A 10,634-nucleotide genomic window follows, 5' to 3' on the forward strand; every position below is an offset into this window, starting at 1 on the left:
TGTTTTGTTGTGTTCTTGTTTGTTTGGTTTTTTTGTTTTGTTTTTTTTTTTGGGGGGGGGTATTTTTTCGGGGGGGGGGGGGGTTGTTCGTTTTTGTTTATTTATTTATTTATTTATTTATTTATTTATTTATTTATCTATCTCTTTATTTATTTGACAAAGTCATAGATTAGGCGTCTATGGCAGTCAATCTTAGCTGGTATATTCTCATAATACCGTTCCGGTTTGCTGCATAAAGCTTTTATATGTATTTATTTATCTCGCCCGTATTGCTGTTTGGTCTTGACAAGCATAGACACGGCGAGGGTGACAGATAGTGATAGCAGCGGGTTTTTCTTACCCATACTTTTGAAATGATTTGGGTCAACTGACGAGGCCGTTCTCTCCAGTATTATTATTTTATTATTATTATTATTATTATTATTTATTATATATCATTAATATCTATATCATCATCATCATCATCATCATCATCATCATCATCATCATCATCATAATCATATTATATTATTATTATTATTATTATTATTATTATTATTATTATTATTATTATTGTTATTATTATTACTATTATTGGGTATATTATTATTATTATTATTATTATTATTATTATTATTATTATTATTATTATTATTGGTATTATATTATTATTATTATTATTATCATTATTATTATTATTATTATTATTGTATTATTATTATTATTATTATTATTATTATTATTATTATTATTATATATTATTATTACTGTATATATATTTTTATAATCATCATCATCATCATCATCATCATCATCATTATTATTATTATTAGTAGTAGTAAGTAGTAGTAGTATAGTAGTAGTAGTAGTATAGTAGTAGTAGTAGTAGTAGTAGTAGTATTAGTATATTAGTATTATTATTATCATTATCATATTATCATTATTATTATTATTATTATTATTATTATTATTATTATTATTATTATATATTATTATATTATTATTATTATTATTATTATTATTATTATTATTATTATTATTATTATTATTATTATTATCATAATACTCAATATTTATTAATTTAACTACCTATCTATTTATTTATTTACTACGTCACCAAAACCGAAACGTGAGTGGGTCTATTTATATTTAAATCAATGAAGGCATTGTTAAGTGTTATCCAACCAAGGAGTGACAAGTCATTTGTTACGAACAGCCTTAACAATCATAAATAATAACGCACCGAAAAAAAGATTCATGAACTAACAAATTATCCCTTTTCGAATGAAAAAGAATTTTAAAAGAATTAAAAACGTAATGTTAGAGTCGAGACAGTTCAAGACGGTATTCATAATCAAAACAATAATTAAAATAAAAGAAGAAATAAATAGGGAAATCGAAAAAAAAAAAAAAAAACAAACATCCATCCGCCAAATCGTTGTCCATCGGAAATTTATTGTCAATGTCTCTGACAAAAGACATTACAAAAGTAAATAAATAATACTTTAAAATGTAGACCATAACATACGCTTTGCTAAATTTAAGACACTAACACGATGATAATGATAATAATGATGATGATGATACCTATGACTTTATTATTATTATTATTATTATTATTATTATTATTATTATTATTATTATTATTATTATTATTATATTATCATTATTATCACTATTATATTATATTATTATTATTATTATTATTATTATTATTATTATTATTATTATTCATTATTATTATATTATTATTATCATTATTATTTCTATTATTATTATATTATTATTATATTATTATTATATTATTATTATTATTATTATTATTATTATTATTATTATTATTATTAATATATAATAATAATAATAATAATAATAATAATAATAATAATAATAATAATACTCGTATTAATATAATAATAAATAATAATAATAATAATAATAATAATAATAATAATAATAATAATAATAATAATAATGGCGATTTTAACGATGATGATGACGACGACGACGACGACGAAGACGCCTAATGATAATAACCATTTTTTTAAAAGTCCCGCTTCAATGATTGCTTTCAGTCACCGAACAACTGGAAAAAAGTACTAAAATAAATATGAAACAGAAAACTAAACGAGTTTATCTAAGCACGGGATAAACAACATACACACACGCCTACACCAAAAAGGTTAATGAGATGAGACTAAGTCATGCTTTTTAGTTCGACACTTTACAACCCACAGCAATTTGAACAGGCGCAGTCGGTCAAGCACTTATCTCTTCGCACACTAAACGAAGAAGAAGGCCAAGAGTACGTAAAAACTACATCGGAAAACCAGTACCTCTGGTCTCCTCGCCCATACCTACTCTCACTCACTCTCCTCACCCTCACCCCCCCCCCCCTTCCCTCCCCCCACCTCACCCTCTGCAAACATCTCCATCCCACTCCATCTCACTCAAATACACACACACACACACACACACATACACACACACACACTCATACAGACAGACACACATCATCATCCCTCCACAGCGATGTTCGTTGATTTGTAAACTGCCTTCACCATCACTAAATCCTATTATATTGCTGATATTTTCCCCCCTATCCCTCATTATTTCTCTCCTTCGGAACATATTTAATCTGAGTGAATGTACTGCCCGGTGCTTTCAGTTGATTTATATATATATATATATATATATATATATATATATATATAATATATATATATATATATATATATATAGAGAGAGAGAGAGAGAGAGAGAGAGAGAGAGAGCAACTGCGTTTGTTGCCATTCTTTGTCCAAAATACCCTAAAGTTACAATAAAAGTTGCACGCTCACAACTCTTGATCAGCAATAAATACGTTGAGAGAAGTGACGTAGCATCATCATTGTTAAATGTTTTGTTTTAAGTTTTCAAATTATTTGGTAGCCATTCAAAATGCAAAGTGGTGGAAAATAAATGTTTCACAACAGAATAAGTTCAAATTAGAAAACAGCACATAACTATAACCACAAAAATTGGAATAAGGGCGTGTTTTCCCCTTTTCTCAAGTCTAAAAATATATCTCTGTAATTCAATGAAAAGTACAAGACAATAGCTGTAGATTATAATATCATACACATATTTAAGTAAAACGCCTGTCAATATTCGGTTTTCGGTGGACACACGCCCTAACATAACACATAAATAAGACAAATTAAAATGCCATTTCGTGTATTCAACATACACAAAATATGAAGACAACACGACTAAACAATAATAAGGGAGAAAAAAAATTAACAAACCAACAATTCAAATCACGAAACACAACAAATATTATGGAAAAATAGAAGAACAACAATTCAAATAGTATGAAATTGTCCTTCGTTGACAATAATTAAAAGTACACGAACATCTTTGAATTATCAAACAACAACAACAACAAAACATAATGGAGTTCCTTTAAAAAAAAAAAAGGGGGGGGGGAGTAAAGAGAAGAAAAAAGCAGCTATACAAAAAATATTATTTCAAAAATAAAACAATCAAAAATTAGATAGACTTAAGTTGCCATTAGCTGTAATCTAGGCTTTTATAAAACAGATATCTGTGTGAAAATTCATGGGATTCGTGGGACAAAATAAAATAAAATTTTAATACAAAAATTGCGGCGACAAACGCAGATGCTAGATAATTTTTTTGGGACTGATATCGAAAATCATAATATTGACCCTCCCCTAACTCAAACAACGAATTTATCAGGTGTTTGCTCGGTGTCATGTAGTCTGTGGTGTCATGAAATTACCAATTTCTGTCAAAAATCGTATTAAATACTTCTCCTCGCTGTCACGTTAACACTGGATTCACTCAGTGTCGGTCTAAGTCGTAAAATTGAGTGACTCCTTTTACTTATTTATCTGTTTCAAACAAATCGACCTGACATAATTTTCGCTCGAGGGGTAATGGATCAATCCAAATTTATCTTTTATTAAAAAAATAGATAAACAAATCAATTTTACGGAGTCACACAATTTTACGACATATAACGTACACCAGCGGAGTGACACGAGTGTGTATGTGTGTGTGTGTGTGTGTGTGTGTGTGAGAGAGAGAGAGAGAGAGAGAGAGAGAGAGAGGTGGAGGGGGGGGGGGGGGGAATCCAACGTTACCTTTTACCAAATAAATCGAATTTCATAAATCTCAATAAAATAAATTGAATATTTTTAAAAAGTTATTTATAAATGTCTTATAATATTAATATGATATACGCGTATAAAATTGATTACTTATAAATATAAATAATGCGCATTAATTATAAAATACATTCTTTACTGCGGAAATATAACTTAATTTAATTTTAGTTTTGAAAACCATCAAAATAAAAAAACGCTTGGAAATTGATTTATGGTAATACAGCTGTGCTTTAGCCATTTAATTTGATGATGATTTGAATAAGTAAGACTTTGAGATTATGTTACGTCACTCAGTTCTTTGTTATTGTTTTAAGACCGACAGTTGGGTGATTAGCTCTCACTCAAATAAAATCAATCAGGCTAAAAAAAAGATTAATAAGGAAACACATAGTTTTGGGCGTTGGGCCGTTTCATCTGGCGTACTGATGTTGTGAGTATTGTATTTATAGAATGACCATAACTTTGTAAAAGATTAATGAATTCGTCAATATTTTAATGGATGCAAATCCATAGGTCACGACTAAAATCTCATGAGATCATGAGTCAGATATTACTCTGCGTATTACGTCATCGATTGGACTAGAATTGTGTGACACGTCATCAATCAAACTGATATCAGTTTTCGTCTATTCCCTATTATATAAGAACAAAGAGAAAAAAGTGTGCATATGTATGTGTATGTGTGCGCGTGCACGTGTGTGTGTGAATGTGTGTTTGTGTTATCATAAATATATTTCGAGAAAAAAAATGTATCAACCCATTGCCTTCCCGTGTATTTATGTGTGAATTTGTAAGACTAGGATGAAAGAATGAAAAAGTGAATTCATGGACGAGCGCGGGTTTACTCAATTTTACTACTTTCAGCACATTCACTGATGCGGACGACATGTGTGGGTTGACCACACGAAACGTTTACCGACGTTATCTCACTGACTGAATCAAAATTATTAGCAAAATACCTGCTTCAACATTTCCTGATCACGACATTGGTCAACAACTTACGACGATAGTACAACCTCAACTAATTCAAATTTTTAGGACATAAAAATGACCGTCGTTATTACAAACATTTCAGACCACCAATTTACCCTCACAGTGAATAAACTTCAAAATCCTTTAAATTATCTACTCTGACATCCACTTTCATTTTCAATAAGATTTATTGACTTAAAAGATGCTCATGCAATTCTGAAATTGAAGTCAAAATTTCGTAATTTTACGAGATTTTCCTAGAGGTAGGCAGGTCTGAGCTAGTAACACTAATGTTGCCCAACACATTTAATTTCATGAAGCAACCAATTTGCCACATTATAACAATCCCATCACATCAGCAACAAATAACCCACTTGTGTTGATTTCCATGTTGGCTTACCTCATCATGCGTCACAATTCGTGTAGTTAAACTTTTGAACCCGCCCGAGCCTTACCTGTCTGCCTTGGACTGCACTCAATGACTAGTTATTATTTAACCAGGCCTTGCATAGCATAGCAACACCTTCGACTTTTTACCGTTAAAAATGTGGCCAACTAAATTCTTTGTTTGTTTGTTGTGTTGGTTTTTTTTTTTTTTTTTGCTATACAAATCTACTTCTGAGACGAAACCGAATGTAAAAACAAAGTTCCCCATGTGTAAGTTCATTTAATAAGTATAAGAGGGGAAAAAAGAAAATCAACAAAATTCTTTCCTTATGCATACATTTACTTAAACGTAATGATTTAGAAATATCCACATTGACAAGTGGAAAGGATTAGATGAAAATCTACATCACCCAAGGAACGACGATTCGTGTTGTAAAGTAAAGAAATGGGAGAAAAGAAGAAGAAGAAGAAGAAGAAGAAAAGAAGAGAAAGAAGAACAACACCACAACCGCTCAAACAACAACAAAACAAATATAAATAAATAAAAAAATTTAAAAATTAAAACAGTTAACATTAAAATAATATACTCAATAATATACACAAATACACATTGTTGTATGTCAAGATGTCCTACAAACTTTAAACAACAATTATTCCTTTTTTCAATTTTTATTATTTGGTATACCAAATTACCATTCGTTGCTGTTGAAACAAAACAAATGATATTTAAAAAAAAAAAAAGAAGAAGAAGCAGAAAGAAAAGAAACGTAACTGATATGTATTTACCTCTTATACGATTCCAGAATCATGCACAATGATAACGTTATCTTGGGACATGTAAACCATGAAATTACAAAAGCAAGGCGCAGATTGAATTCAACACAATATTCTCACAACACGTCTTCTTATTTCCTTTATTTTATTCCGCCTACAATACAATCAATTCAGCATTCAGTTGTCCACAACTCAGTCTAACTTTCGTCCATGTCATAAGATTTCATAATCCAAATCAGGTCACACACACACACATACACACACAGCTAACTTCGTACTATTCACAACAAAACACGTAATCCAGCAGTGGCGATGTACACGAAGCATGTCTGACCTGAAATGACGTTGAAAATCCATGTATGCATTGACCCGTCCGATTCACGTAATCCAAAATTAGCTAACCAATCACAGCGCAGATCCGCGAGGAAAAGGCATGTCCGTTGAGAACCGACATGGACAGACACAGCTGTAAAGGCATGCTATTGGTCGGCTTGTCGCACAACACCTCGCTAAAGAATGCCTTGCTGGGTTTATAGTTTATGGCGAGTTATGGGGTTCCTTGCATAATTGCCAGTAAATGACATGTTTCGCCTTCCCTCACAATATTATATCGAAACATGTGTCTAAATCAAAGCAGGAAGCCTATTTCCAATACTCTTCTTAACAAAATACAGCATTATTTGACTTCCCGTTTAATTACAATTTAAATAATACCAAAGTCGACCGTTCAAGGTTGCGTAAAAGAGAGCACCGTCCACGTTCTCGGTCTGTTTTCAACAAAGCCCCCCCCCCCCCCCCCCCCCCCCCCCCCCCCCTTTTCCTCCCTCCTTTCCCAACCTCCAATAAAAAAAAGGGTAGTGAGTGGGGTTTCATTGATGAAGTCACGACCCCAAAATAGCAAGGGGAAGGAAGCAGGTTGCGCAATGGCCTTGGTTGGGTTCTCACGCTCTCACATCCATTGCGTAACTGAATGGTAGTAATAATATGTGACGTAAGGCGCCATAGCAGTGAGGGTAATCTTTGGCTATAAATATATGTATTTTTAAGCAGCCCCCTCCCCTTCCCTCTCACCATTTTCAGCTATGCCGATTAGAAAGACGAGCGAGAGGCGGGCGACCGATCGACTTCAGGGCACCACAGGGCACCACTGAATCATCCGGAATAGAACTCGCATGAGAGAGAGAGAGAGAGAGAGAGAGAGAGAGAGAGAGAGAGAGAGAGAGAGAGAGAGTTATTTTCTTTAACCGGACTATCAAAATTCCAACTCGGTGGTACAGACGCGAACGATGCATGTCAAACCTGCACGCGTGCAGGAGAGATTGGTCAACTCCCGGTTGCTTTCTCTGCTCGGTCTTATTTTTCCTTCTTTTTTTCTCTTCTTCCCTTCTCCATTTCCTTTTTATCCTTCATGGGGTCACGAGTGAGGGTCACGACCCGAGAAACTTTACTTAGATGTAGTATTTATATTCATACGGGTAGGATGGTGGTGTGAGGGAAGTGAGCTATGAAAGAAGAGGCGGGGACGGGGGGGGGGGGGGGGGGGGGGGGGGGGGGGGGGGTGGGGGGGGGGGGGGGGGGGGGGGGGTGGGGGGGTTGATGGATAGTGACCCCCCCCCCCCCCTCCCCTCCAGCCCCCAAAATATGTGAGGTGAAATTTGAGTGTGAATGAAAGACGAAAAAGAATGACTTGTAACCTGGAGATGACCGCTATTGTGCTGAATGAAAGATTGGTCTGCTGTCTAATTGAAAAACCAAGAAAGTTCTCGCGTTATTCCTCTTTTTTTTTCTTCTTCTTTCTCTTTTTGTATTTCTTCTTTTTTTTTTTTTTTTTTTTTTTTTTTTTTTGGGGGGGGGGGGGTTTGTTTGATCGGTTTGGTTTTGTTTTTGTTTGTTGGCTTGTTTGTCTTTCGGTTTGTTTTTAGGAGAGTAGAAAAAAAAAATTAATTGAACAGATTCGGAGCTTTCTATATTTTGACAATTCTATTTCAAACGCGAGAAAACAGCACCTTTTATTATTATTATTATTATTATTATTATTATTATTATTATTATTATTATTATTATTATTATTATTTTATTATTATTATTATTATTATTATTATTATATTATTATTATTATTATTATTATTTTATTATTATTTATTTTATTATTAATTATTATTATTATTATTATTATTATTATTTGGTAATGGTTAGCAATGAAATTATTTGCTTAACTTTTACTTTTTTTAAAATCCAGGTTTGAATATCCGTATATGCCTCTATGTGTGTGTGTGTGTGTGTGTGTGTGTGTGTGTTTTGTCTCGTAAGGTCGGACATTCGGCTCTTGGATAAATACATATTATAATTCCCGGTAAGTATCGGTCAAAAATCCTTATCCGTTATATTTATCTCTCGGGGTGGACAAAACAATGAAATTATTCCGATCTTCGACACAATATAACTGTGTCAATTGGTTGTAAATACAATCGTATTCAAAACTGAGGATAGATAAATATTACTTTAACATAGGGACATAATATTATAATGTTCAAATTGTGTGAATTCTTTTGTGAGACATGTCAACAACAACAACAAAAAACACCAATAAAAGCTTAAAATGTAATCCTTCAGAACCATTGGGCCCATGAAGTCGGAGTGAGTTTATCCCGGTTTCTATAGCGCGAAACGGGCGATAGCAAAATACTTTCCTCCAGACCCCAGACACCCAGGTATCCAATCTGATCTGACATCTAGCTATCGGGACCCCCCACCCCCCCCCCCCCCCCCCCCCCCCCCCCCCCCCCCCCCCCCCCCCGACAATGTCAACAAATAATTATTATTGTTATTATTACTATCATCATCATCATCACATCATCATCATCATCATCATCATCATATTATATTATTATTATTATTTATTATTATTATTATTATTTATTATTATTATATTATTATTATTAAATTATTATTATATTTATTATTATTATTATTATTATTATTATATATTATTTAATATTATAATAGCGGCTATTTGGTATTGTGGTATGACACTCGCTTTCGGATCGAAAAATCCGGGGTTCGAACCTCGCTCGAGCGCATAGTTTGAGTCCTTGGATATGGTTCTTTAACTCACATTCTCTCATCGTGCTCAGGTGTAAAATGAGTACCTGGCCGTTAACAGTGTTGTTCTGTCTGAAAAAAATTCCAATATCGCCTAATAGGCGTCATGTCCCATCCCACATGTTAAGTGTTGCGTTGGCTAGGGACCCCTTGTAAAGCGCTTTGAGCACGTTTAGTGGATATCGCGCATGCCGCACTATAAAAGCTAAATTATTATAATTATTTTTATTATTATTATTATTATTATTATTATTATTATTATATTAATTATTATTATTATTATCATCATCATCATCATCACATCATCATCATTAATATTTGAAAGGACGAGTTTTCTGGGCAAAATATGGCCCACCGTCTTATGTCGTGATTAATCGGAACCCGGATTGTGAATTAGAATTAAAATGATAATAAATAATGACTTACGAGTGTTTCCAATGAAAGAAATTGTATTTATCCACCCCTCCCATTGGAAAACCCTATCATTTTAAAGTAATATGTATCTAGAGTAATCGTACAAGCTTGGCAACGACTCACGACATTTGGGCCAACTCCTGATCTGCAGACGTGACTGAATTAGAATGGCAGTAGGCGGGAGTTTCCACAGGAAAGGGACAAATCTGCACTTACTGTTTGGAAGCCCATTGATTTCTCTTTATTCCGAATACGACTACTTTTCAACTCGCTTTATTTATAACAAGTCAAGTGCCAAAATATATATATATATATATATATATATATATATATATATATATTAATATATATAAAATTTTATATATATAAATATAAATATATATATAAATATATATATATATATTCCCAAAATAAAATACCCTTGTACTTTTAGTTCGGTCAATTTTCCTCATGTGACCATCACTTTTCACACAGGTCCATCGATTCGCACACCAGTCATTCAAACCTATAACTCAACTAATTAACAAGAACCTTAACATGCATTGTTTGATATATTTTACGGGAGTACAAGTAGTACCTGGCGTGCTGGATGTCAACCTCATAGATTTGTTCCTTCAATCGGAGACTGCCTCTCTTGTCTCCAACCAAAACTGTGCACCCGAAGCAGACCAGGTTGAAAGGTGTACTTCTATGACTATCCGGAGCTCAAGTCCGTCCCAAGAAGATCGTCAGAAAAGCAAGCAAACAACTTCACTCAATGGCACAATGCTAGGACCATTGGTGCCTTTTCTACACCCATTGTATTACTCCCATAATTTATAAAGATATGTAAAT

The 10,634-nt window shown here is 32.9% G+C and overlaps 1 protein-coding gene across 2 annotated transcripts in view; it reads right to left on the bottom strand.

Annotated features, from left to right (window-relative positions):
- LOC144957368 (uncharacterized) overlaps positions 1-7,005 on the bottom strand; it is a 38,176-nt gene extending 31,171 nt beyond the window's left edge. The window contains exon 1 of one of the 2 annotated variants that reach the window (XM_078888580.1): positions 6,297-7,005. The gene's annotated coding sequence lies outside the window, so the exon portion shown is untranslated. Of the gene's footprint in view, positions 42-6,296 lie in introns of those variants that run through there. The other variant, XM_078888570.1, reaches the window with a different exon arrangement.
- Positions 7,006-10,634: the final 3,629 nt, after the last annotated feature.

This window comes from Berghia stephanieae, chromosome 1 (assembly GCF_034508935.2).
Source record: "Berghia stephanieae isolate SIO BIC M18660-M18661 chromosome 1, UCSD_Bste_1.3, whole genome shotgun sequence".
In the NCBI taxonomy this organism is placed as follows: Eukaryota; Metazoa; Mollusca; class Gastropoda; order Nudibranchia; family Aeolidiidae; genus Berghia; species Berghia stephanieae.